A 27,842-nucleotide genomic window follows, 5' to 3' on the forward strand; every position below is an offset into this window, starting at 1 on the left:
TCGCTGAAGCAGGGGTTTCAAACTGAGAGGCTCATAGGCAAACATGTCTATTGTATTAGTGTTACTTCAAACAACGCCACACATGGCTCAGAATGGCGGCTGAACTCCACTACAGCGCAAGCAAGTCACAGAGGACATGACCCAACGGCAGGGGTTGGTCAAGGGCTCTGAATAAAAGGGTGTGTGTTGGGGGGAGGCAGGGGAGAGACTGAAAATAGGAATAACTAATGAAAAAAAGTAGCCAGGCTGCACACTCTGCCAGTCACCCCTTGTCAGAGTGCTGTGCACTCCTCAGCGCAGAGGCCCGGGACTGGGACTGAGGCTGGGGCTGATCCCTCAGTGCAGTTGTGGGTGCCCTGGGGAAAACTCAGTCAGCTCAACTGGTGCAGATCCTGGCCTGTCCTTCTCTGCACTGTGACACGTTACCACAGTCCAGCAGGATTTTGAACCATTGTGTTTGCCAACATGCTGCTCACCAGACCTTGCAGCCAGCGCAGAAAAGGACCCTCATGTTCAGTGTTATGCCAGTTACACCCTGATGTGCTGCCAAAGTCAGGACTACTCGTGAGCCCAGACAAGGCCTCAGACACCCTACACAGCAATGGTGTCATCCAAACGATGGGGTGGAGGCACCAGCCAAATCTACAGTCGCACACTGGAGAAGCAGGATTATTTTTCATTAGGCGGTTTCTCATAGACTCATAGACTCTAGGACTGGAAGGACCTCGAGAGGTCATCGAGTCCAGTCCCCTGCCCTCATGGCAGGACCAAATACTATCTAGACCATCCCTAATAGACATTTATCTAACCTACTCTTAAATATCTCCAGAGATGGAGATTCCACAACTTCCCTAGGCAATCTATTCCAGTGTTTAACTACCCTGACAGTTAGGAACTTTTTCCTAATGTCCAACCTAAATCTCCCTTGCTGCAGTTTAAGCCCATTGCTTCTTGTTCTATCATTGGAGGCTAAGGTGAACAAGTTTTCTCCCTGAAACACCCTTTTCTCTCCTGATGACATCCTTTTAGATACCTGAAAACTGCTATCATGTCCCCTCTCAGTCTTCTCTTTTCCAAACTAAACAAACCCAATTCCTTCAGCCTTCCTTCATAGGTCATGTTCTCAAGACCTTTAATCATTCTTGTTGCTCTTCTCTGGACCCTCTCCAATTTCTCCACATCTTTCTTGAAATGCGGTGCCCAGAACTGGACACAATACTCCAGTTGAGGACTAACCAGCGCAGAGTAAAGCGGAAGAATGACTTCTCGGGTCTTGTTTACAACACACCTGTTAATGCATCCCAGAATCATGTTTGCTTTTTTTGCAACAGTATCACACTGTTAATTCATATTAAGCTTGTGGTCTACTATGACCCCTAGATCTCTTTCTGCCATACTCCTTCCTAGACAGCCTCTTCCCATTCTGTATGTGTGAAACTGATTGTTCCTTCCTAAGTGGAGCACTTTGCATTTATCTTTATTGAACTTCATCCTGTTTACCTCAGACCATTTCTCCAATTTGTCCAGATCATTTTGAATTTTGACCCTGTCCTCCAAAGCAGTTGCAATCCCTTCCAGTTTGGTATCGTCCGCAAACTTAATAAGCGTACTTTCTTTGCCAACATCTAAATCGTTGATGAAGATATTGAACAGAGCCAGTCCCAAAACAGACCCCTGCGGAACCCCACTTGTTATACCTTTCCAGCAGGATTGGGAGCCATTAATAACTACTCTCTGAGTACGGTTATCCAGCCAGTTATGCACCCACCTTATAGTAGCCCCATCTAAATTGTACTTTCCTAGTTTATCTATAAGAATATCATGCGAGACCGTATCAAATGCCTTACTAAAGTCTAGGTATATCACATCCACCGCTTCTCCCTTATCCACAAGGCTCGTTATCCTATCAAAGAATGCTATCAGATTAGTTTGACACGATTTGTTCTTTACAAATCCATGCTGGCTATTCCCTATCACCTTACCACCTTCCAAGTGTTTGCAGATGATTTCTTTAATTACTTGCTCCATTATCTTCCCTGGCACAGAAGTTAAACTAACTCTCTGCACTGAGTCATTCTAAAACAGATGCAGGGGAAATCCAGCAACCTCTCAAAAGCGTGAGAGCAGCCTAGGGAGTGGGAGCCCCCAGTAAGAGAGGCCAAAGTCCCTTGGGGGCTGCCCCGGAACCCTCAGAGTGGTGCTCTTTGACAGGAGCATCTGGCAGTCCTAGACTACGGTGCTGCGCCGCGTTCCGAGTGTCAGCAGGGTGTTTGCTTTAAGGGAAGAATTCAGATAATGTCAGTTCTTCCGTCTGACAGTGTAAACGCACCACGGAATGGGGCTCAGCTTTAGCTAAACACTATTGGTATGTCCTTCAGTTTAATCATTTAAAGGCCATCTGCACTTCATTTAAAGCATATGTGTTTTGGAGAGATCTTAGGTTCACTTCACATTTGGTTGAGCACAATACCAGACCTGCTATGTACACACACCGCCACACACCCCTTTTTCATCCCAAGATTTAATTTAAGAAGTGAGAGCTCCATGCCACGCTCACCAGCACGGGCTGGCACAGGGAGAGCACTCAGCCTGTGTACAGCTGGGGAAATTACTGCAGACCAAAGCTCATCCTCACAAAGCATCTTCATTAGCTGCATAGAGCATGACTGGTAAGGAGAAGGGGCATGGTTTTCAGAGATCAATACAGATAAGTAGCTCTTGCATTAATGTAAATACAGACAATACTCACCGTACCATTCATGTATAGCAATATCATCATAATATGACTTTAGTTCTGGTCTGTGGCCTTTTTCTTGCTTATTGAACTATGAGGAGTTACTTCTGCTTCAGGATATACTCCTACATCCAGTGCCATGCAAAGGGTGATGGGGTCAGGTGGGAATTGTCAATACTCTCCATGAGCCAGCAAGGTCTCTGTAACAGGGCATCTCACCCCTTCAGGACTGGAGTTAGCCAACTCTCATTATAGAGTGAGCTACACTACACACACACACTACGGTATACCTACCTCCTCACTCAGTGCTGTGAAAAATCCACCCCCTCCACGAGCAACTTAACTTATGTCAACCTAACACTCCACGCAGACAATGCTATGCTGGGGGGAGAGCTTTTCCCACTGATATAGTTACTCCACCTCCGCGAGAGGCAGTAGCTAAGCCTCTTGTGGAGCTCCCCCATCAGCTCTGAGTGTCTTCATCAAAACACTCTGCCGTTGCAGCATTAATCCTGCAGACCTGTCCTGAGAGAAGGGGTTTGGCCTGCAAGAGCTGTTGACCAGAGGGCTAAAGACGACAGAGCTCCAGCCAGATAAAGCCTGAGAGATTTTGAACTGGGACCTAGCTCTGGGGTGTCCCCAAGTAAAGGGAGAGTGTGTCTGAACTGGTTGGGGCCTGGAGGACCAGTGTGCAAATACTCAATCCATGGGAGCTCAGGAGGGGAAAGGTGTAATTACGGCAGACAGAGTTAAGGGACCCGGAAGAGATGAGAAATTGGAGCAGGGCACCATAGAATGACCTCCATCTAGGAGGCAGCTGGCCCCTCTACAGTCTCCTATAAGCAAGATGTCTCTACCTTTACAAAAGATACTACGAACATAGAGATGACTAGAACATTGAAGCACTGTAAATAATTCAGCCAGGGATCGGCAACCTTTCAGAAGTGGTGTGCCGAGTCTTCGTTTATTCACTCTAATTTAAGGTTTCGTGTGCCGGTAATACATTTTAACGTTTTTAGAAGGTCTCCTTCTATAAGTCTATAATATATAACTAAACTATTGTTGTATGTAAAGCAAACAAGGTTTTTAAAATGTTTAAGGAGCTTCATTTAAAATTAAATTAAAATGCAGAGCCCCCCGGACTGGCGGCCAGGACCTGGGCAGTGTGAGTGCCACTGAAAATCAGCTTGCATGCCGCCTTCGGCACCCGTGCCATAGGTTGCCTACCCCTGAATTAAACTGAACTGTTCAGTGAAGTGCATGTTGTGATCAGAGACGACTTGTACTTGCTGAGAACGGGGGGAGGGACACAATTTAAAGGTTTGGCCAGCTCCAGGACTGCTCAAGTCACACACCCCCACACACCCCCCAGTCAGATCCTTCCCCTTACCCTCAGCTTCCCCTCCTGAAAAGCAGCAGCCCCTCCCTGCAGCTCCCAGCTGTTGCTTCTGCCTCTACCCATAGGGGTAGGGGTAGGAGTTCTATCAGCTGCAGCACAGGGAGAGGGCCCGGCTGCAACATGTGACCGAGAGGGGCCAGAAAACACTGACAAATCTGGGAGGACCCCCCATATTGCCTCTGCTGTGATGTTCTAACTTTGCTTTTTGTGTCTGTTCACTTACCCTCTAGTTCACCAATTCCAGTAATTTACAATGGGTCTCCGAATTCCAGGTGGTTATAACACCAGTGCTTCCCGCACAGAAAACACAAGCAGGCTTTACCTGTCCTCACCTGCTCTTCTGCAAGAATCAAAAATGGTCCTCTATCTCCTCCCCATTCTGTATTGTTGTTTAATGGAACATGACACAAGCATGGCTTGATGTTTTTCCTTGCATTTCCCTAAAATGTCTGGGAGGAGAGGGACAGTTAGTTTTCCAGGTTTGAGTGTGAGACCTTAAGAGCATGTCAGGGCCAAAGGGCTCACTGGTACCAGGTGGCGAGTTTCAGCTGGCCTAATCAATTCAGGGTACCCCAACTCACTAGGACTATAATCTGTATTTAAAAGGTGTCATGTAATGTGTAACTGGAAAAACTAATAACTCACTGATCTTCAATATTCTTGATATATGTATGTGATATACATACGTAGTGTGCGTTAAGAGTTATGGACATATGCTGGAATGATGACTAAAATGTGTTTAAGACAGGCATGTCAGGGAGTTGGTCAACAGGTTTGCCCTAGACAAAGGAACATGTTTGCTTCTCTGACCAGTCTAGTCACCCAGTTTCATAAACATACAGCTAAGGGTAGCTTAAAATCCCTCCTTTACCCGTAAAGGGTTAAGAAGCTCAAATAACCTGGTTGGCACCTGACCAAAAGGACCAATGAGGGGAGAGGATACTTTCAAATCTGTGGGGGAAGGTTTTTGTTTTTTCTCTCTTTGTGTGTTCTCTCCGGGTCAGCCAGGAACCAGGGCAGGGAAAATACATCTCCTAAAGCCATATCTGAACTAAGCATCTAAGGCTACAAATTGTAAGTAATAGGAAGGAACTACGTTAGATTATCTTTTATTTTACCTTGTGAATTTTCCCTACGCTAAGAGAATGGTTTATTCCTGTTTTTTTGTAACTTTAAAGTTTTGCCTAGAGGGGAATCCTCTGTGTTTTGAATCTGATTATCCTGTAAAATTACCTTCCATCCTGATTTTACAGAGGTGCTTCTTTCACTTTTTCTTTGTAATAAAGTTCTGCTTTTAAGAATCTGATTGGTTTTTAGTGTCCTAAAAACCCAAGGGCTGGTCTGTGCCCACTTTGTTAGCTTATTTGGTTGGTATATTATTCTCAAGCCTCCCCAGGAAAGGGGGTGAAGGGGCTTGGGGGGATTTTGGGGGAACAGGAACTCCAAGTGGTTCTTTTCCTTGAATCTTTGTCTAACTCACCTGGTGGTCGCAGTGATACCGTTCCAAGGACAAGGAAGAATTTGTGCCTTGAGGGAATTTTTAAACTAAGCTGGTAGAGATAAGCTTAGGGGGTCTTTCATGCAGGTCCCCATATCTGTACCCCAGAGTTCAGAGTGGGGAGCAAACCCTGACACCAGGCAAAGACAATAAAGGTTCATTTAGGTAAAGAAAGCTATTGAGTTAACAAATGGGGGAGGAGGAGATACCATGGTGTCTACACTCAGCAGCAGAGAAAAGCTTGGTCTGGTTTTACTTTTCGAGGAATCCATTGCAAAGGCTTTCTGATCTATCAAGACAGGGGAGCTGAACCTCAAGAACTAAGCAACTGAGTCAGCTGATTTGTCAGGCAGTAATACTGTACACCAAGTGTATTTAGGGAGGTGATCTGTGAAAGCCTATCACACAGTGGGGAGAGCAGCATGAAATGTCTGTATTAACACTGTCTGAGGAATTACAGATACTCACGGGTATTAGGCTTTGCAGTCTATGACCAAACACAGGGAGAAACAGGCTCTCTCCCACACAGGGAGAAGGCAACTACCTACCAGCCTCCAATAAAATTAAGCTAAGAGTGACCAAAAACAATGGAAGCCCTATTTGCATATGAATCAGTAGGGGGATGGGAAGTCCACAGGAGGGGAAGAACAGCATGACATTATCCTGTAACAAGGTCACCAAACTTTGGAAGATATACGCAAGGATAGAAGCCATTTTCGGCATCCCTCACTAGATAGAAACAAGTGAACAGAGCTCTTGCAAGCTGAGAAAGATGGGTCTTTCTACCAAGGGATGGAAGGGTGGGGGTGGAGTCAAAGTCTCTGAAAACTGAATATAGGTGAGAAACCTGCTTAGACAAAGATCTTTCACCTTGGAAGACAAGGGAAACCAGTACACTGTACTTCTGTGGATAGTCCCGAGTGAGGGAAAGTCAGCCATGGCTGGGAAGAAGGAAGACTGGTAAAAGAAATCATCTTGAACAAAGTCTACTGTACATTGATAGACTGAGAACTAGTCTATACTACAGACTTACATCAGATTAACTATGTCATTCAGGGGTGCGAAAAACCTACCTTTCTGAATGATGTAGTTATACTGACCTAACCCCCAGTGTAGACAGTGCTACGTCGACAGGAGAGCTGTTACTGCCTCGCAGTCAGGTGGATTAACTCTGCCAATGGGCGAGCTCTCTCCCGTTGGCACAGAGCATCTTCCATTGAAGTGCTGCAGCTGCGCCGACGTAGCATTTTGAGTGTAGACTTTCCCTAAGGTTTAGACTTTTAGAGGCATGCTTTCACTTTTATTTCCTTGTGACCCTTTCTAACTTTGTTTTTACTTGGTACCAGTTAATCCTATTGTTAAAAAATTTGTTTTATTTTTTACTATATATGAGCTCCATGCTGCTTTTGCAGGGATGGGTGTATTTATTGCCGCTAAATTGTTAATCTGTAATGTACCTTTGTCTCTTTAAAGGAGCAACAAACTTTATTTTGCTTTAGCTGTCCAAGGCTGGACACTCCTGGGCACACAGTTGTGAGGAAATTCAGGACTGGGAGTGTGTTGGGGTCACCCTGCTGGTGGAAGCCACAGCGAGGCTGTAGACAGACTGCTGGGGTCAGAGCTGCTGAACAGGAGTCACCTTGTATTCTACTGCACCTCTCCTGGGTGAACTGGCTCTCCATGTTTGTCATACATGCCCGGTCTCTAAACAACGTGTACTCCCACGTACTCAATGCATACAAAATACCCAGATAACACTTACCCAGAAGTGGCTTTATTGCTTAATTGGCAGCTACATTTCCTATTGTGACATCAGTCACAATGCGCAGCCAAGCCTATGGGTAGGGGAAAAGGATTTCCTAAGAATTCTAGTATAATTTCCTCATACTGACTGCATTCTCAGAATAGCTTCTGCCTCCATCCTCTTCCGCATACTTTATTTGAACTCTTTCATTCAGTGTTACATAAAACCCATTTCATACATGATTCATTCTCTCTCTCACCCTCCCACCCCATCTGAGTAGCACAGACACAGAATCCACCCCAACCAGGGCCCAACCACTCCTCCTCTCTCACACACTGCTATTGTGGGGGTTTTCAGGGTGGCTCTCATGGATTTACCTACTCATTACCCCTAAATGTGGGTCCATTAGGATGAAATGCAGAGAAATAAAGCAATCGTAAGGTCGATATTAAGGAAATGCCTAGCTATTTTCACTTAAAACTAGGCGGTAGATCAGGTTACAGTTCATCCAGACATTTGCGAGAAGGGGGGGGAGGGGAGTTAAAACCACTTAAACCACGCAGTGCACCCCAAGAGTCAGTACTGTATTCAGTGATGAGCTGCCAAAAACGTAACAACCAGTTCCCTACCGGGTCTTTGGCGGCACTTTGGCAGTGGGTCCTCCACTCACTCCGGGTCTTTGGCGGCACTTTGGCGGTGGGTCCTTCGATGCCGAAGACACGGAGCGAGTGGAGGAGCCACCGCCGACGAGCTGCCGATGACTCGGAGTGCTGCCCAGTGAGTACAAGCCCCACATGTTTTTTAACATGTTTTTTTTAAATCGTCCCTGCTGGGGCCCCATTGAAACTGTTCGAATCAGGCCTCACAATTCCTAAAGCCAGCCCTGCACATCGGGGTTGCAAAATTGTATCAGGGCCAAGTAGGGAAGGCTGTGCCTCTCAAAACAGCCTGTCCCCCGCCATCTGACCCCCACCCACATCCTGCCCCCAACTGTCCCCCTCAGAACCCGCAACTCATCAACCCCCCCTGCTCTTTTGTCCCCTGCCCATCCCCTCCCGAGACCCCCCCCACCCTAACTGCCTCCCAGGATCCCACCCAACTTGCCCTGCTCCCTGTCCCCTGACTGAGGGTGTTTTCACTGTGGCATCCCATAGATGAGAACAGCCAGGAGTCTGTCCCCTCCAGACGAAGCTGATGCCCAGCATGCTTTGCAGACATGTGGAGAAGGCCTGCAGCATTTGCTGGTGCTGCAGGGTGGATAAAAATCAATGATTTTAAAATAAAAAAAGGGGGGGGGCTTTTTTGATACAATGCTTTTGGAGGGAAAAAACCTATCTAAAGATCAGTTTAATTAAGATAGATTATAGCTCAAAGATCTCTCATCCTGGAATAGGGATTATAAATTCTAATTCTATAATATGAGACAATGTAGTCATGCAATGTTTAAGAAAAGTTTTGCAAATGAGTTCCAATAGTTCATGAATTAGGGACTCAATCTTATGGGGTTCCACAGGCTTCTGTATAGATTATTTAGTTTAATCTTTCTATCTACCCAATGGGACTCAGTGCTCAGTCTAGAAAATACCATCAGAGACGCTTAGTTTTGCAGTTCTTAAACTGTGAATTTGTAGGTCCAGATATAACATGCTTGTTAACAGCAAAAATGTTTTAAAATAAATAATAATATAGAGAGCTGAGAAATAACAGACCTCAACCCTATTGTCCCTTTGCAAATGTATGTAAACAGAGTCAATCCCTTGCCTCTTTAAAAGTGCAAAGTTTCAAAAAGTTCAATGAATAGAAGATTGTTGGGAGTGGAATAGATCTGGACAAGGAGAAGAAGTCTGGAGATAAATGTGAGAAGGGAGTGACAGGCAGTAGAAACAAAAGTGAAACCATTTGAGCAGCATATTCCAGAAGTCTTGAGGTCTTTCTGAGTGTAGCCTTCATTGATTGGAGATCTACCATACCATTCTCTCACTAGAAGGGAAAACTTATAATGGCAGCAGGCTGTAATAGAGACCCAGTTTGGGAATAAGAGCCATTCACAAAATATATCTTTGCTGATGATGTTTTAAAGAAAGTGACACCAGTGAACTGGTGGAAGTCACTTAAGCACTTGGATTCAGAGACTGTTAGCCCTCGTCCAGACTAACCCGCGGCATCGGCGGGTTAAAATCGATAGCTCGGGGATCGATATATCGCGTCTAGTCTGGACGCGATGTATCGATCCCCGAGCGCGCTTACATCGATTCCGGAACTCCATCAATCCGAACGGAGTTCCGGAATCGACACGGAGAGCCGCGGACATTGATGCCGCGCCGTCCAGACTGGTGAGTACCTCGATTTTAGAAATTCGACTTCAGCTACGTTATTCCCGTAGCTGAAGTTGCGTATCTAAAATCGATTTTAATACATAGTCTGGACGTGGCCTTAAAGTGATAATCTCACTTTTAACAGCAGTAGCTTCTTCCGCCAGTGTAGTTCCTTTGGACTAATTCATTCCAAATTGAGAAATCATTTGGGACCTGAAAAAGTAGGAAAGCTTGTTTTTCTTTTGCAGATTATGCACATGAAAATGAAGGTGAAGACGACTGAGTTAGCTGCAGAAGCCAATATTTTAAGTTTCTCATGTTGACCTGGTTGACGTAATCTATTTGTTTTTTAAATATTTCATTTAACTATTTTAATTAAACAATTTTAACAAAAACAAACTTGACTTTAAAAAACTTGAATGTTTAACTAAATTCAAAAATTCATATGGTTTTATTAAAAAAATATTGTATGTTTGTTGTTGAAGAAAAAAATCCAGAATACATAACGTTTTTGTTTTAGTAAAATAAAACAAATTTAAATGTCTGTCTGGTGGTGATCTCCTCCTAATACAGCATGGCAAGAAAATCCTCCAAATACTAATGATTAACCTGATGAATTGGATATAGTTCACCTCCCAATGGACTTTATAAATATCTGCTTCAATTACCGCTGATAAATGAAATAACCAATCATTAATTTTCTGATATAGCTGTAAAACTAATCTGAAAAGTTTTCAAAATATATCACTTTTAAAATGTACAGCGTGTACCTTCTAAAAATGAAATCTACATCTGAGTTGTGAAGAATATGTATTAAGGTTATAACAACCAACAAGAATGCACTTTTATCTAGAAAACCATGATCAAATCAAGTCTTCCAGACTAGTGATTTCAATCAATTTGGTTTAAATCAAAGCCACCCTGTGGTGCTGTTGAGTTAACTTTATCTAATCTATTGTTGATTAGGTAAACTGCTCAGACTGATTCGTTCCATCTCAGTCCTTCTTACAGTCCTGTCAAGGTGACTGGAACAAAATATGACATTGATACAGAAGCTAATTCATGTTATACCTCTGCCAAACACTCCTCCTCCCCTCAAGGAGGAACACTCTTTACAAGTGCTCAGGGTTTACAAGACTTAACTCACCAAGCTGTGATCACTAGTCTCCATGGATGTGCATTATCTAGGAAGTCTTAACAACTGCTGCTCTGAGACCTAAATCCCCTCAGAGACATCACCTGGGCATCTTTCAGACTAGGGAATTTTCAGTGCTTTCCAGTTCCATTTTTCAGATATTTAAAGACTTCAATTTCTTAGGCTATTAAGAATGTGCCAGCTTGTCCCTTCACATCACCCAGCAAGGCTCCCTCCTTCAGACCAAACAGGGGAGCAGATAGCCCCTAAGGTCAGTGATGCCTGGGCTCCATATCCCTGTATTACCCAGAGACTCTGTGCAGGCATCTCTTCACATTCAACAGTACTCACATGCTGCGACCGCCAACACTATACTAGCATATCTGGCTTCATTAACTTGTCAATATACTGAGAATTATACTCTGTAATCACAATATTTCCAAGAGCTGCAGAGAAGGATACTAATCACATTAAAAAACTGTGCGGAAGCCGTACAGGAACAGATGTGGCCTGACGAGCTGGTGTGGTTGTACTAGTTGCTGAACAACAGGAAGTGACTTTTCAAATAAGGTGAAAGGGGAGGCATGTGTAGAACAGAGACGTAGTGGCTGAGATGTACTTTGCAAAATACTGGAGAGTATCTACACGGCACTGCGTGCAGAGTGGGGGTGTGAATTCAGCACGCACCAAAGAACTGTCCTCTACCAGCCCTGTGTGGATGGTGCTGGTGTGAACTAAAGAGTACCTAGCATGCATTAATGCAGTCCTCTTTCCAACCTTCCAGTTCATGCCAGCAGTGTCCACGTGGGCAGTTAGTGTGCAATTCCCACCCTGGTAGTCCTCACTGTGGCGCAGCGTAAACAATCCCTAAGTGTGCTCTGCTGACCCAAAGCAGGTGGCATGAACTGCTCACCTGTGTAAGGGAGCTGGGAAAGGGTCTGCAATGAGAGGATGAGGATGTGGGCTGAGCAGGACTGTGCCAGGAACCCTAGAGCAGCTCCGCATGTGGGAGAGGCTTGAGCTAACTCTGTTCTCTCGTTGTTCAGGTCATATTAGTAAGGCCAAACCACAGGGAGAGGAGTTTGGACTCTACATGGTGTGGAGACCTTGTCCTAGAGCAGACTGGGAAAGGCACTCACCCAGAACCCATTCCATTTGCATTATCTTTATGACACTCCTAACATTTGTTGATAGCAAGCACTAGAGATTTAAGGTACATTAACCCAGGTGATTAGTGCCGGGTCTAGGTTATCCTAGCCATGGTGTGAGTGGCCACACAGCAAAGCCCTGCCCAAGTTACTGTGTCCTCACTAGTGCTTTGCTCACTTGTGTGTGTCACTAGGACCTCTGGGGGAATCTCCTGGTTCCTTCACCAGCAGTACAGTAAGCTGCTCCATGATCCTTCCCCAATGGCCTGTGCATCATGGATGGAATTATTAGCTAAGGTGCAGTAGCAGAGCCATCCGTGCAAACCCCATTATCCTTAAGTCATTCTCCCAGTTGCACCTGTGCGACTCCACAGACAGAAGCGTTGCAGGGGGGTATAATCTGAGGACGATGGGGTTGCTGGAAAGGATGCATGAGTCAGAAGAACCAGAGCCTATCTTTTGGATCTCTAGGCAAGCTGGCAGGGCTAGCAGTTACAAACACAGCAGTTATGCATCTAGAAAGGTATAAGCCAGTGAAATATGTGATTATTAAGACTAAAGTGGAAACCCAATGCCACCTTATCGTCACTGAGATACAACTGCCCCATAACATTTTATGCAGGTTTACATGATAATCTACTGCTCCTACATACTTGTGGCTTTAAAAAAACCATTGCTTTGTTCTGATACTTTCCATTCTGAAATCTTCACCCAAAGCAGATTTTTAACATCTGAATTGAGTTACCAGTGGGTAGATTTTTTTTTTAAATGTACTTTTCACATCCAATTATTTTTACAACCCTTTAATTTCACATTGATAACTCATAATTGCCTAAACCTCACTGAAGAACTGCCTCCAGAATAATCTGTAAATTAAAAAACAAGTTCAATTAATTGAAATGATCACTTTTACATATACACAGTAGGAAAACTGCAACATTCTCTCACGGGGTTTCTGGCAACACTATGGGTGGTGATCAGGGACTCCCTTCTAAGGGGGACAGAGTGATCCATCTGCTGACCAGACTGGGAGACTCGAGAAGTGTGCTGCTTACCTGGAGCTAGAATCCAGGATGTGAAAGAGTGTTTGCCGAGACTGATCAAGACCTCAGACTGCTGCCCCTTCCTACTTCTCCATGTGGGCACCAATGATACTGCCAAGAAAGGCTAAGCGGATCACTGCAGACTATGTGGTTCTGGGAAGAAGGATAAAGATGTTTGAGGCGCAAGTCATGTTCTTGTCCATCCTCCCTGTTGAAGGAAAAGGCCCAGGTAGGGACCATTGAATTGTGGAGGTGAATGCATGGTTACGCAGGTGGTGTCAGAGAGAGGGCTTCGGATTTTTCAACCATGGGATGTTGTTCTGGGAAGAACGATTGCTAGGAAGCAATGGGATCCACCTAACAGAGAGGGAAGAGCATCTTCGCAAGCAGGCTGGCTAACCTAGTGAGGAGGGCTTTAAACTAGGTTCACAGGGGGATGGTGACCTAAGCCCAGATGGGAAGCCTCCTGATTCATACTGAGAAAGCAGGGAAATCAGCTAGTTTTCTTAGGCGCATGTACATGAATGCAAGATGCCCGGGAAACAAGCAGGGAGAACTGGAAGTCCTGGCACAATCAAGGAACTATGATGTGATTGGAATAACAGAGACTTGGTGGGGCAGTTCACATGACTGGAGTACTGTCATGGATGGGTATAAACTGTTCAGGAAGGACAGGCAGGAGAGACAAGGTGGAAGAGTTGCACTGAATGTAAGAAAGCAGTATTATTGCTCTGAGTTCTAATTTGAAACTGGAGAAAAGTCTGTTGAGAGTCTTTGGGTTAAGTTTAGAGGCAAGAGCAACAAGGGTGATGTCGTGGGAGGTGGGGTATGCTAAAGACCACCGGACCAGGATGATGAGGTAGATGAGGCTTTCTTCGGACAGCTAACTGAAGTCTCCAGATCACAGGCCCTGGTTCTAATGGGGGACTTCAATCACCCTGACATTTGCTGGGAGAGCAATATAGCAGTGCACAGACAATCCAGGAAGTTTTTGGAGAGTGCTGGGGACAACTTCCTGGCACCAGTGCTAGAGGAACTGACTAGAGGCCATGCTCCTCTTGACCTGCTGCTTACAAACAGAGAAGAATTGGTAGGGGAAGTAGAAGTGAGTGACAAACTAGGCAGCAGTGACCATAAGATGGTGGAGTTCAGGATCCTGACAAAAGGAAGAAAGAAGAGTAGCAAAATACGGACCCTGGACTTCAGAAAAGCAGACTCTGACTTCCTTAGGGAACTGATGCGCAGGATACCCTGGGAGGCTAATATGAGGGGGAAAGGAGTCTAAGGGAGCTAGCCGTATTTTAAAAAAGCCTTATTAAGGGTGCAGGAACAAACCAACTCGGTGTGCAGAAAGAATAACAAACATGGCAGGCGACCAGCTTGGCTTAACAGTGAAATCTTCGGTGAGCTTAAACTCAAAAAGGAAACTTACAAGAAGTGGAAACTTGGACAGATGACTAGGGAGGAGTATAGAAATATTGCTCGAGCATGCAGGGGTGCAATTGTGAAGGCCAAAGCACAACTGGAGATGCAGCTAACAAGGGATGTGAAGGGTAACAAGAAGGGTTTCTACAGGTATGTTAGGAACAAGAAGAAGGTCAGGGAAAATGTGGGACCCTTAATGAATGGGGAAGGCAACCTAGTTAGAGATGATGTGGAGAAAGCTTAAGTACTCAATGCTTTTTTTGTCTCGGTCTTCACAGACAAGGTCAGCTCCCAGACTGCTGCACTGGGCAGCACAGTATGGGGAGGAGGTGAGCAGCCCTCAGCAGTGAAGGAAAAGGTTAAGGATTATTTAGAAAAGCTGGATATGCACAAGTCCATGGGTCCTGATCTAATGCATCCAAGGGTGCTGAAGGAGTTGGCTGATGTGACTGCAGAGCCACTGGCCATTATCTTTGAAATTTCGTGGTGATCGGGGGAGGTTCCGGACGGTTGGAAAAAAGCAAATATAGTGCCCATATTTATAAAAGGGCAAAGAGAGAATTCAGGGAACTACAGACTGGTCAGTCTCACTTCAGTCCCCAGCAAAATCATGGTGCAGGTTCTCAAGGAATCCATTCTGAAGCACTTGGAGGAGAGGAAAGTAATCAGGAATATTAACATGGATTCACCAAGGGCAAGTCATGCCTGACCAACCTAACTGCCTTCTATGATGAGATAACTGGCTCTGTGGATATGGGGAAAAACGGTAGATGTGATATATGTTGACTTCAGCAAAGCTTTTAATATGGTCTCCCACAGTATTCTTGCCAGCAAGTTAAAGAAGTATGGATTAAATGAGTGGACTATAAGGTGGATAGAAAGCTGGCTACATTGTTGGGCTCAACGCAGTGATCAATGGCTCGATGTCTAGTTGGCAGCCGGTATCAAGAGGAGTGCCCTAAAGGTCGGTCCTGGGGACCGTTTTGTTCAACATATTTATTGATGATCTGGATGATGGGATGGATTGCACCCTCAGCAAGTTCACAGATGACACTAAAATGGGGGGAGAGGTAGATAAGCTGGAGGGTAGGGATAGAGTCCACAGTGACCTAGACAAATTGGAGGATTGGGCCAAAAGAAATCTGATGAGGTTCAACAAGGACAAGTGCAGAGTTCTGCACTTAGGAAGGAAGAATCCCATGCACCGCTACAAACTGGGGACCAGCTGGCTAAGCGGCAGTTCTGGAGAAAAGGACCTGGGGATTATAGTGGATGAGAAGCTGGATATAAGTCAGCAGTGAGCCCTCGTTGCCAAGAAGGCCAATGGCATATTGGGCTGTATTAGTAGGAGCATTATCAGCAGATTGAGGAAAGTGATTATTCATCTCTATTCAGCACTGGTGAGGCCACACCTGGAGTACTGTGTCCAGTTTTGGTTCCCCCACTATACAAGAGATGTGGACAAATTGGAGAGAGTCCAGCAGAGGGCAAACGAAAATGATTAGGGGCTGGGGTACATGACTTACAAGGAGAGATTTATTTGGTGTTGGTCCTGCTTTGAGCAGGGAGTTGGACTAGATGACCTCCTGAGGTCTCTTCCAACCCTAATCTTCTATGATTCTATAACTGTTCTACATTGCACACTAAGCATCTTGGGTCACTAGGTCAGCTGATGGGTGCTATACGCATGAGGAGGCAGAAGGGTTTATACTGTAAGGCAATGGAATATTACTCCAGTAAATGTTCAGGGAAGAAAACATATACGGAGAATTAATCTGTTCATCTTGGGGAGGCCCAGCCATCAGATATTTACATATGTGAAAGCGAAAGGTGGTAACGAACAGTTTTTAAAACAATCATGCTCCATTGCTTCCCAATGCATTTTTCGTTTGCTGCACCTTACTCTTGGTCATGTTCCATTCAGTTGCATTTCAAATGCAGTAGTTTCTAGACAGTAAACTGTATAAGTATCAGCCCCAACGTAGCAAAGATGCACAAAAGTTACAGACAAGGAGAGCAGAAAAAGAAAAGCACAATTGTGATAGGACAAACCAAAACAACTTGTAACCTTAATGAGAAAAAGCAAAGAGCCTGGTATACTATTTCTGAAGAATACTTTGGAACTCATTCTTTTGTTTTAAAAATTTACTCACCCCCATCATCCTCAAGGAAAATAAATCCATAATATTTAGGAAAACTGGGAATGCCTGTTTAGGAGGGTGAGGAGTTGTGCTACCTTCAGCCACATATTTTATTTCAGTATCCAAGATAGTCTGCGTCTAGGAAGCTAAGTATAATAGTTGTACCCTAGTGCTCAAAAGGTGGATAAAAATCATTGATCTTTTTTAAAAAATTGATTTTAAAAGTTACATTAAATACATTTTTCTTTTTAACAATAAATCGATTTAAAATTAAAATTATGACAACCTAAGTTAAAGCCTAAATTTACTATAATCTATTAAAATAATTTAAATTAAATAAAAATTATACTCAAGCAGTAGACGTTGGCTGAGCAAATTTTAAAGAAAATCAAAGAACTGAACTGATGGACATCAGTGGCTCAGCACAATCTGGTTCCATATGCTTAAGTGCCAAACCAGCTTTTGACAGCAGGATTCTCTCTGCACCTGCAGAAGAGGCTATTTTCATTTCAATTTATTCAGCAAGTTCAGTTCCACAACTCTCTCATTCAAAGTTGAGAAACCAATTGGGAGTTGAAAAAGCAGGAAAGCTTGTTTTCCACTTCCAATCCCTGAATAAAGATGTGGTGAGCGAGCATCAGATCAACTAGTTCTAAAACCTTGGAGGACATGGGAACCAAACACACAGTTCAATTCATTAACTACAGTTAATACTTCCTGTGTTTAATAAATCAGTTTATATGCAAAACATGTTTTCATAAACTTATTTTTCCTATCTATAGTATCCAGCACATTTAAGGAAATTGAATTTAACTAATAAAAAAGAAACTTAAAATACTGTTTTTATGCATTTTGACTGAATTCCAGCATCTATCCAAATGCAACTTGACACAAATTAAAGTAAAAAATTCTCATCTAGTAAATAAAAAAGTGTAATTCACCATTTTCTAACATGAGAAGTGTAAAACTGGAGTACCTGAATAAAGGCATGTTAAACTACATAACTACTTAAATAAAATGCGTATAGATGTAATATATCCTCCTGGCTAGCACATTCAGTATTAAAGCTATGCTTAGTTGCAAAGCAAAGCAACTTGTTTTAATCATTCGCAACCAATGAGAATCAACCTTGCTTCAGGAAAAAGAACTAAAAAGTACAAATGCAATATAAGATTAACAATTTCCTAATTTAAATCCTGATTAAAATTGGTGAATTAAAATCAATCCACCCTCTTGCTCAGACATCCATATGTTTGCTACTAGCAGGAGCTCGTTAGAAAATTAGGGTGGTTTTGTTTCATTATTCAAGTGAACAAAAATCTGTCATGAGTTGAAATTCAGCAGGAGACTGGGAATCTAATGCCCCCTTCCAATACCCTCTACTTCCCACTTCTCTTCCTGTAGCATTTTTTCCTTAGGTTAGGATTTTCCCAATGGCTAGTTGCACAGAAGAGCTGGAAGCCACCTTGCTGGGGTAATCATAAGAGATTTTTGCACAGGTGTAGTTACACCGACACAGCCACATGGTGCAAGCACCCAGCACAGAGGCACCGCACCAACATATAGCTGGACCTGCCCCAGTGCAAAAATCTCTTGACACAGATAGGCCCTTTGCGAGCAGTTGGTACTGCTCACAGCACAGATGAAATCTGACCATATCAGACTCAGAAGAACTGTCACAAATTTGCAGACAGTCACATCTTAACTGCATAACCTGAATTAGCAGGTCCACTGAGGCCCAGCTCCTCAGCCCAGCTCTGAGCTATGGCTAGAACAGGCACAGCAGATCCTAAACACCTTAGTGGCCCCTGCGTAGTGGATGTCTGCATGGAAAAGAGACATGTCTACATTTATGCAACTCCAGCAGCAGGATTGGAGTGTGAAGTCGCCATAAAGCCACCCCCCTCTCTTTGCTGAGCTACATTCGGGCAACTGGAATGAAGCTCAGGGCCACAACTGGTGTATGTGAAATCCTGTCTACACACAAGTCACGTTGATTTAATTTAAACTGGTTTAGAAATTGGTGCAAGCTCCTCTGTGGACATGCTCTTACATTGGGTTAAAACAACTGGTACAGGCTAAACCAAAATAAGGCAGGTTTAACTCAACAGAAGAGTGTCCATACGAAGGTGTGCACCAGTTTAACTATACTGGTTTAAAATATACCCCACCTTTCGTCAGACCAGCACAACTGTGTGCGCCGAGGACACCTCAGCTTCAGGAGCACGCAGAGCTGGCGCAGACTTTGGGAGAAAGATACACAGGGCAAACCAGTGATCCCAAGGACATATTTCTCCCAAGAGCTGAGAGAAGGCTGGCTGCTGCTGGGACACAGACCTTGGCCAGCAGGGAGGGAGCTGGACTGCAGCCAGGCAGAGACCAAAAAGTGGCACAACCAGTCCAGCAGCAGCAGCCAGCACTACCGCAGCACAGTGCTGAGCCATGGCATGGCTGTGCTCCGCAGCACAGACTCTATGGTACATTTCTTTCCAGTAGGTCTGGCTAGAAATTACCTCCCTTGCCGGATCGGTTATTATCATAGAATATCAGGTTTGGAAGGGACCTCAGAAGGTCATCTGGTCCAACCCCCTGCTCAAAGTAGGACCAACCCCAACTAAATCATCCCAGCCAGGGCTTCATCAAGCCTGACCTTAAAAGCCTCTAAGGAAGGAGATTCCACCACCTCCCTAGGTAGCCCATTCCAGTGCTTCACCACTCTCCTAGTGAAAAAGTTTTTCCTAATATTCAACCTAAACCTCCCCCACTGCAACTTGAGACCGTTACTCCTTGTTCTGTCATCAGGCTACCACTGAGAACAGTCTAGATCCATCCTCTTTGGAACCCCCTTTCAGGTAGTTGAAAGCAGCTATCAAATCTCCCCTCATTCTTCTCTTCTGCAGACTAAACAATCCCAGTTCCCTTAGCCTCTCCTCATAAGTCATGTGCTCTAGCCCCCTTAACATTTTTGTTGCCCTCCACTGGACTCTCTCCAATTTTTCCACATCCTTCTTGTAGTGTGGGGCCCAAAACTGGATGCAATACTCCAGATGAGGCTTCACCAACGCCAAATAGAGGGGAATGATCACATCCCTCAATCTGCTAGTAATGCCCCTACTTATACAGTCCAATATGCTGTTAGCCTTCTTGGCAACAAGGGCACATTGCTGACTCATATCCAGCTTCTCGTCCACTGTAACCCCTAGGTCCTTTTCTGTAGAACTGCTGCCTAGCCATTCGGTCCCTAGTCTTTAACAGTGAATGGGATTCTTCCATCCTAAGTGCAGGACTCTGCACCTATCCTTGTTAAACCTCATCAGGTTTCTTTTGGCCCAATCCTCTAATTTGTCTAGATCCCTCTGTATCCTATCCCTACCCTCCAGCGTATCTACCACTCCTCCCAGTTTAGTGTCATCTACAAACTTGCTGAGAGTGCAGTCCACGCCATCCTCCAGATCATTAATGAAGGTATTGAACAAAACTGGCCCCGGGACTGACCCTTGGGACACTGTGCTTGATTCCTCATATTCTCTTTGGCCTGAGCTACACTTGCAAAGTTTACAACATAACTACTTCAGTGAGGGGTGTTATTTTCTGCCAACAGAGTTATGCCGGTACAAGCCCTAGCGTAGATGAAGTCTCACGGGTATAGAGGTGCCTTACACCGACACAGCTTATCTCAGGGCCCAAACCAGAAGCACTTTTATACAGTATAACTGTGTCCACACAGGGGACTGGGTTTGCTGCTTTCAGTTTGCCTGTCTAGTTAAACCAGCAATAGTGTAGACAAACCCTTCACATCCTGAGCAAAATGAAAGCACCCAGCTGTGACGGGGTGTGCCCCTCCCACCAGTCCTGACGAGGGCCAATTAGGTGAGCCGGGTTAACCCAGAGGGCCAGGGTGAACTGAGATGGAAGCCCCACTGGGGCATAAGCCTGGAAGTGGAGTGCAGAAGGAGTGGCAAGGAAAGGAGTCTGCAGTTGCTCTCTGGGAGGAACAAGGAGGAAGCCCGGGAGAGAGTCAGCCAGGAGTAAGGAGGCTGATATGAGGCTCACAGGGGGAAGTAGCCACAGAGAGTAGAGGCGGCTCCGCTGGTAAATCCAGAAGCAGGAAAGAGAAGAGAGGGAGGGGCTTGAGAGGAAGGAGCCCAGGGAAATGGTAACAGGGATGGGGACTGAGGACCTGCATTGTGGGTTATCAGGGCTCAGGACTGTAACCTGGAGCAATGGACAGGCCCAGGTTTCCCTGCCACCCAGTGATATAGTGGCATAGAGCCCGAGCTGCGGCCAAATGCTGTCTGGAGACAGCATCTGCCCAGGAATTGTCAGACCTGCTAACCCCGAAAGGGGAGACCAGGCTGGACAAAGATTATCACAGAGCGAGCAATGAGGGGGCACCGGATGAAGCCAGAACTAATTCCAAGACCTATCCACAAGGAGGTGCGCTAGTAGCAAGCAGCAACCCTGTTACATCAACAAAAGAGAAATCCCTGACACCCGCCTGGGGCTGTATCCGTGGCTTCCTGCCGATGGCCCCATAACCTACTCCCTTGCCAGGCTCAGGGAGAATCAGCTCATACCGATGCAAAATGCAAAAACATTGGAACAGATGCACAATTCTTGGTCCTGCCCTTGATGATGCAGGAAAGATCTCACTTATAGATCTGAAGTATCAGATTCCTCTTTGGTTTGCTGTCCACCTCTAAGGAAGCAGCACGTACAGCAATTCCTGCTGGAGGGCCCAGACCTGCCTGGCGGGCGTAGGCATGCTGCACAGCAAAGAGGCACAGTTGAACAGATAACTCTCCCCGTTCTAATGCCCCCACGCTGCAGCTTGATCCCTGCCCCCACAGGGCCACTGCACATCTGGTTGCAGGATCAGGGCCTAACTACATAGTCAACACAAGAGCCCTTTTTTGTGCTGCAGTGAGACTGCTGACGTTCAATCTACACTAAGCCATTGTAGCTTCTGCTCCGCAGAGAATGCACATGGATGTGTTCGGCCATGTCTACACTGCACTTCCATCGTTAAAACTTCTGTCGCTTAGAGATGTGAAAAAAACACCCTCCCCCAACAACAAAAGTTTTAATGACAAAAAGCACTGGTGTGGACAGCGCTTCATCGGTGGAAGACGCTCTCCCTCAACAAAGCTATCGTCCCTCATTGGGGGTGGTTTTATTTTGTCGCCAGGAGAGTTCTGGCGATAAAGGGTGGCTATACTGCACACCTCACAATGGCACGACTGCAGTGGCACAGTCAGGCCATTCGTAAAGTGCGCAGTGTAGACGCAGCTTTAGTCATGTGGGAACGCATGCTGTTTGCTACCGGCTGAGGAAGGGGCTAGGGGAGGTGAAGTGGCTTACAAGGGGATAAGAGGAAAAAATGCTGACCACGCCAGGGAAATGTGAAAATCCATACTATGTGGAAAAACAACAAAAGGGTATATGAGAGTCGTGGCTAAACTATTTTCGCACATAACTCCCCGTCCACCCTGAACTGTTCCATGAATTGACAGATTAGTCAGTAAACACGCATTGCGGACAAACTTGTCAAAACATTTTCAGAGAACAGAGGCAGCAGCTGCATTTGACACCTTATTTGGACTAGATCATTTCGTGTTAGGTTAAGTGTTCACAGGAGGTTCTCAGAAGTATCTGAATTTAGAACGTAACAACTGCTGGCTTAATGGTAACAGCGACTAGAGCATGTGGGGAAATCAGAAGGGGGAACCCCCCACACTGCACAGGAGAGTGGCTGTTACCAGATGCAGAGAAATTCAGCTGCTAGAAGGCAGAGCCACAGCAGGCAGGCTGAATTCAGGAGACATTACTGAAGAAAGTAATTTAATGAGTGGGGAAAACAGAAATGGCAGAAGCAAAATTAATTGTGGGTAATTGTTAATATCTGTTCAGCTATTTCACAAAATTGGTTGATGGAAAAATAACAGAACACCCATTCAAACAAAAAGCTGGCAACTGGGGTGTAGTTCAGCTGGGCTTGAAAAACTGAGCACAGTGTTATTTCTAGAAGGTGCGTTTGGCAGGAGAAGAAAAAAGTTTCCTGTTCCCACCTGCAGCTACAAAATGCAGACAGGTCATTGGAGGAATTCTTTTGTCAACCTAGCTTCTGCCTCCTGAGGGGCTGAGTTTACTACTTACTTACGTTAAGTGTCTACTCCGTGGCACCAGAGCGGTATAGATGCCGCTGTAGCACTTGTAGTGTAGATATACTGCAGCGCTTCTGCTGCTCAGAGGTCCCACAAACGGCAGTGGAATGGAAACAGGCCAGAGACTGTCAGTAGGGAGCTTCCAGCAGCTGTTGTGCATCAGCAATATCAAGTCTTTACAAAAGACGGTTACTCACCTTTGTAACTGTTGTTCTTCGAGATGTGTTGCTCATATCCATTCCAGTTAGGTGTGCGCGCCGCATGCACGTTTGTCGGAGATTTTTTACCCTAGTAACACTCGGTGGGCCAGCAGGGCGCCCCCTGGAGTGGCGCTACGGCGCCGGATATATACCCCTGCCAGCCCATCCGCTCCTCAGTTCTTTCTTGCCGGCTACTCCAACAGAGGGGAAAGAGGGTGGGTTTGGAATGGATATGAGCAACACATCTCGAAGAACAACAGTTACCAAGGTGAGTAACCATCTTTTCTTCTTCGAGTGCTTGCTCATATCCATTCCAGTTAGGTGATTCCCAAGCCTTACCTAGGCGGTCGGGTCAGAGCGAGACGTTGAGGAATGTAAGACCGCTGAGCCGAAAGCGGCATTGTCTCTGGACTGCTGGACCAGTGCATAGTGCGATGCAAAGGTGTGGATGGAAGACCAGGTGGCCACGCGGCATATTTCCTGTATGGGAACATGGGCCAAGAACGCGGCCGATGAGGCTTGAGCTCGAGTAGAGTGGGCGGTGAGATGGCCAGTTGGAACGTGAGCCAAGTCATAGCATGCCTGAATACAGGATGTCACCCAAGATGCAATACGTTGGGAAGAGATTGCCATGCCCTTCATACGTTCTGCCACCGCTACAAATAGCTTAGGTGAATGCCGGAAGGGTTTGGTCCTCTCGATGTAAAAGGCGAGAGCCCTGCGGACATCTAGAGTATGCAGCTGCTGTTCCCGTCGCGATGAGTGCGGCTTTGGAAAGAAGACTGGCAGGAAGATGTCCTGATTAACGTGAAAGGCAGAGATGACCTTAGGGAGGAACGCCAGGTGCGGTCGCAGCTATACCTTGTCCTTACGGAACACAGTATACCGATCCACAGTCAGTGCTCGAAGTTCTGAGACTCATCTAGCCGAGGTGACAGCGACTAGGAAGGCTGTCTTCCAGGACAGGTACAGCAGCGAGCATGTGGCTAAAGGCTCAAAGGGGGGCCCCATGAGCCTGGTTAAGACGAGGTTTGGGTCCCAAGTAGGGGTTGGGCGTTTGACCTGGGGGTAGAGTCGCTCCAAGCCCTTGAGGAATCTGGAGACTATAGGGTGGGAAAAAACGGAACTGCCAGCCTCCCCAGGATGGAAGGTGGAAATAGCTGCAAGATGCACTCTTAGAGAAGAGATCGTCAGACCTTGCTCTTTGAGAGACCATAAATAGTCCAAGATAGTGGGGAATAATACAGATTGCGGAGACAGGTCCTGCTGGGCACACCAGTGACAGAAGCACTTCCATTTAGCGAGGTATGTTGAACACGTGGAGGGCTTTCTGCTTCCCAGCAGCACCTGTTGCACTGCGGCGGAACAACGCAACTCTGATTGGCTAAACCAGACAGCAGCCATGCTGTCAGATGAAGGGACTGCAGGTCCGGGTGGTGCAGCCTGCCGAAGTCCTACGTGATCAGGTCCGGGCAGAGTGGCAGGGGAATCGGGTCTGACAGAGACAGGTCGAGCAGCATGGTGTACCAATGCTGCCTCAGCCAAGCCGGAACAATCAGGATAAGGTGAGCTTTGTCCCTGCGGAGCTTGAGCAGAACTCGGTGGACAAGAGGAAATGGCGGGAAGGCATAACAGAGGTGGCCCATCCACAGAATGAGGAACGCGTCCGACAGGGAGCGACCTTGTAGGGAGCAGAACACCTGGCATTTCCTGTTCACTCTGGAGCCAAACAGGTCTATGTGAGGAAAGCCCCACCTCCGGAAAACCGAATGGAGAATGTACGGACGGATGGACCACTCGTGCGACAGGAAGGACCTGCTCAGATGATCTGCAAGCGTGTTCCGGACTCCTGGGAGGAAGGAGGCTACTAGGTCTATGGAGTGGGCTATGCAGAAGTCCCACAGTTGGATCGCTTCCTGACACAAGGGGGAGGATCGTGTCCCTCCCTGTTTGTTTATGTAATACATGGCCGTTGTGTTGTCCGTGAATACAGCAACACAACGTCCCTGCAGATGACGCTGGAATGCTTGGCATGACAGCCGGACCGCGCTCAGCTCTCTGACATTGATGTGTAGCATCAACTCCTGGGACGACCAAAGGCCTTGGGTGCGCAGGTGCCCTAGGTGAGCACCCCAGCCCAGGGAGGACTCGTCCGTTGTTAGGGATGTGGAAGTCTGGGAAGGATGGAATGGCAGACCTGCACACATCCGGGATGACGTTTGCCACCAGTCGAGGGAGCCTAGAACACTTGGTGGAACTGTCAGAATGTCGTCTATGGCGTCTCTGCCCGGCCGATAGACGGAGGCGAGCCAGATTTGTAGAGGACGCATTCGCAGTCTGGCATGCTTTGTGACGAATTTGCATGCAGCCATGTGACCGAGGAGACCAAGGTTGCTGGAAAGTTCTGAAGACTTTGGACGAGGGAGACTATGGCATGAAACCAGTGTGGGGGTAAACTGGCCGTTGCAAGGTTGGAGTCCAGCATTGCCCCGATAAACTACTATCCTCTGCGTAGGCACCAGAGTGGACTTGTCTAAATTGATGATCAGGCCTAGATGCATAAACAGGTCCTTGATGATGGTCACATGGCTGATGGACTTGTGCCTCGGAGGCCCCTCGGATAAGCCAGTCGTCAAGGTAAGGGAAGACATGTATTCGACGACGGCGTAGGGAAGCAGCGACGACTGCCATACACTTCGTGAAGACACGAGGGGCCAAAGGGGAGGACAGTAAACTGGTAGTGTCGATGATTTACCACAAAGAGCAGATACCGCCTGTGCAGGGGATAAATTGCAATGTGGAAATATGCAACCTTCATGTCAAGAGCGGCGTACCAATCTCCATGATCCAGGGTAGGAATGATGGTTCCCAGGGATACCATGCGGAACTTGAACTTTTTGATGAATTTGTTCAGACCTCACAGGTCTAGGCTAGGCGGGAGGCCCCCTTTTGCCTTGGGAATTAGGAAATATCGGGAATAAAACCCCTTGCCCCTTAATTCCTCCGGTACCACCTCTATAGCTCTGATTGAGAGGAGCCTGCGGACCTCCTGGATGAGGAGTTGCTCGTGAGAAGGGTCCCTGAAGAGGGACAAGGAGGGGAGGTGGGAGGGAGGGAGTGAAACAAACTGAAGATGGTATCCAAGCTCCACCGTACGTAGGACCCAACGATCTGAAGTCAATTGGGACCACGCAGGGAGGAATGGGGAAAGGCGGTTGTAGAACTGAAAGGGATCCGGGGAGGCAATTGGTACACTGCTCTCGGGTGCACCCTCAAAAGTTTGATTTGGGTCCCAGTGTTGGTTTGGTGGGACCGGAATTGTTACCCCCTTGAGGTCCAGACTGACGTCTGCGGTTGGTGCGACCTCGTCTTCTGGCAAAGTCTTGTCTTGGCCAAGGCCGGGGGTAAGGGCGCTGAGGTTGGGAGTGGAATGACTGTCTGAGACGTATGCATTCCCAACGAACGCATAATTACACGGTTGTCCTTTAGACTCTGCAGTCTGGGGTCCGTCTTTGGCAAGAACAAGCCTTGTCCATCAAACAGCAAGTCTTGTATGGCATGTTGCAACACATGGGGCAGGCCAGACACTTGCAACCATGATATACGGCGCATGGCTATGCCAGAGGTGACCGTTCTAGCCGCCAAATTGGCAGCATCTAGCGAGGCTTGTAAGGAGGTCCTCACGACCCTCTTCCCCTCCTCCAGGAATGCTGCAAATTCCTGGTGGGAATCCTGCAGAACCAACTCTGTAAACTTCCCGACCGCCTCCCAGGTATTGTAATTGTATCTGCTCAGGAGGGCGTGTTGGTTCGCCACACGGAGTTGGAGGCCTCCAGCGGAATAGATTTTCCGTCTCAACAAATCCATGCGCCGGGCCTCCCTAGATTTAGGTGAGGCGGCTTGTTGGCCGTGGCGCTCCCGTTCATTGACGGACTGTACCACCAATGAACAGGGAGCGGGGTGCACATAGAGGTACTCATACCCCTTGGAAGGCACCATGTATTTCCATTCAACCCCCCTGGCTGTGGGTGGGATGGAAGCCAGGGATTGCAAGATAGTGTCTGCTCTAGCCTGGATCGAACGGATGAAGGGGAGAGCCACTCTGGTTGGTGTCTCTGCAGACAAGATGCTAATCACCGGGTCCTCCACCTCTGGAACCTCCCCTACTGGAAGGCTGATATTCTGGGCGACACATCGCAGAAGGTCCTGGTGTGACCGGAGGTCAATCGGAGGTGACCCCGATGATGATGTCCCCTCTACTGCCTCATCCGGGGAAGAGGAGGATGACAGCCCCGGGACGAGTGGGTCCTGCACTGACGCCTGGTCCAGGGGGACCTCCATCTCTGGAAGATCATGCGGGTCCGGAGCGTGTGCACTGGTTTCCTCCGTGCCAGCGGGGGGAGGTCGGCTGACAGTGGCCTAGGGCACACGGTGCTCTGAGTGACCGGAGCGTGATTGGCCAGTCTGTTCGCCCTGGGCTTGATGATAAGCCCAAGGTGTCCAAAAGGACCACTGATGAGGACCGTGGTCCAGGCCATGGGCATGCGTATCTGAATTCCTGTAGGAGGCACTGTCCGCATGGGTGGAGATGGATGGATGGCGCGAAGGCCACGGAGGAGCTGAAGTCGATTGGACCAGGTCTCTGCATCCATTGGACTCTTGTCTGCGCGGTACCAGCGAACAGTACTGGGAGTCGTAGCGGTGCCGGGACCGGGACCAGGACCTGCGACCAGCGCGGTGCCAGGAGGTCGACCGGTGCCTTACGTCTCCATGCCGAAATCGGCTGCGAGAGGTACGGCGGTGCCGGGATCTTGACCGGTGTCGACAGTACCGTGAAGGAGACTGGGATCTCGAGCGGTGCCGCGAGTACGACCGGTACCAGGATGGAAAGCGGTA

The 27,842-nt window shown here is 46.9% G+C and overlaps 1 protein-coding gene across 1 annotated transcript in view; it reads right to left on the reverse strand.

Annotated features, from left to right (window-relative positions):
- B4GALT1 (beta-1,4-galactosyltransferase 1) overlaps window positions 1-27,842 on the reverse strand; it is a 69,547-nt gene that overhangs the window by 19,561 nt on the left and 22,144 nt on the right. The gene's annotated exons all lie outside the window — the stretch shown is intronic.

Source organism: Gopherus evgoodei, chromosome 6 (genome assembly GCF_007399415.2).
Source record: "Gopherus evgoodei ecotype Sinaloan lineage chromosome 6, rGopEvg1_v1.p, whole genome shotgun sequence".
Classification (NCBI taxonomy): Eukaryota; Metazoa; Chordata; order Testudines; family Testudinidae; genus Gopherus; species Gopherus evgoodei.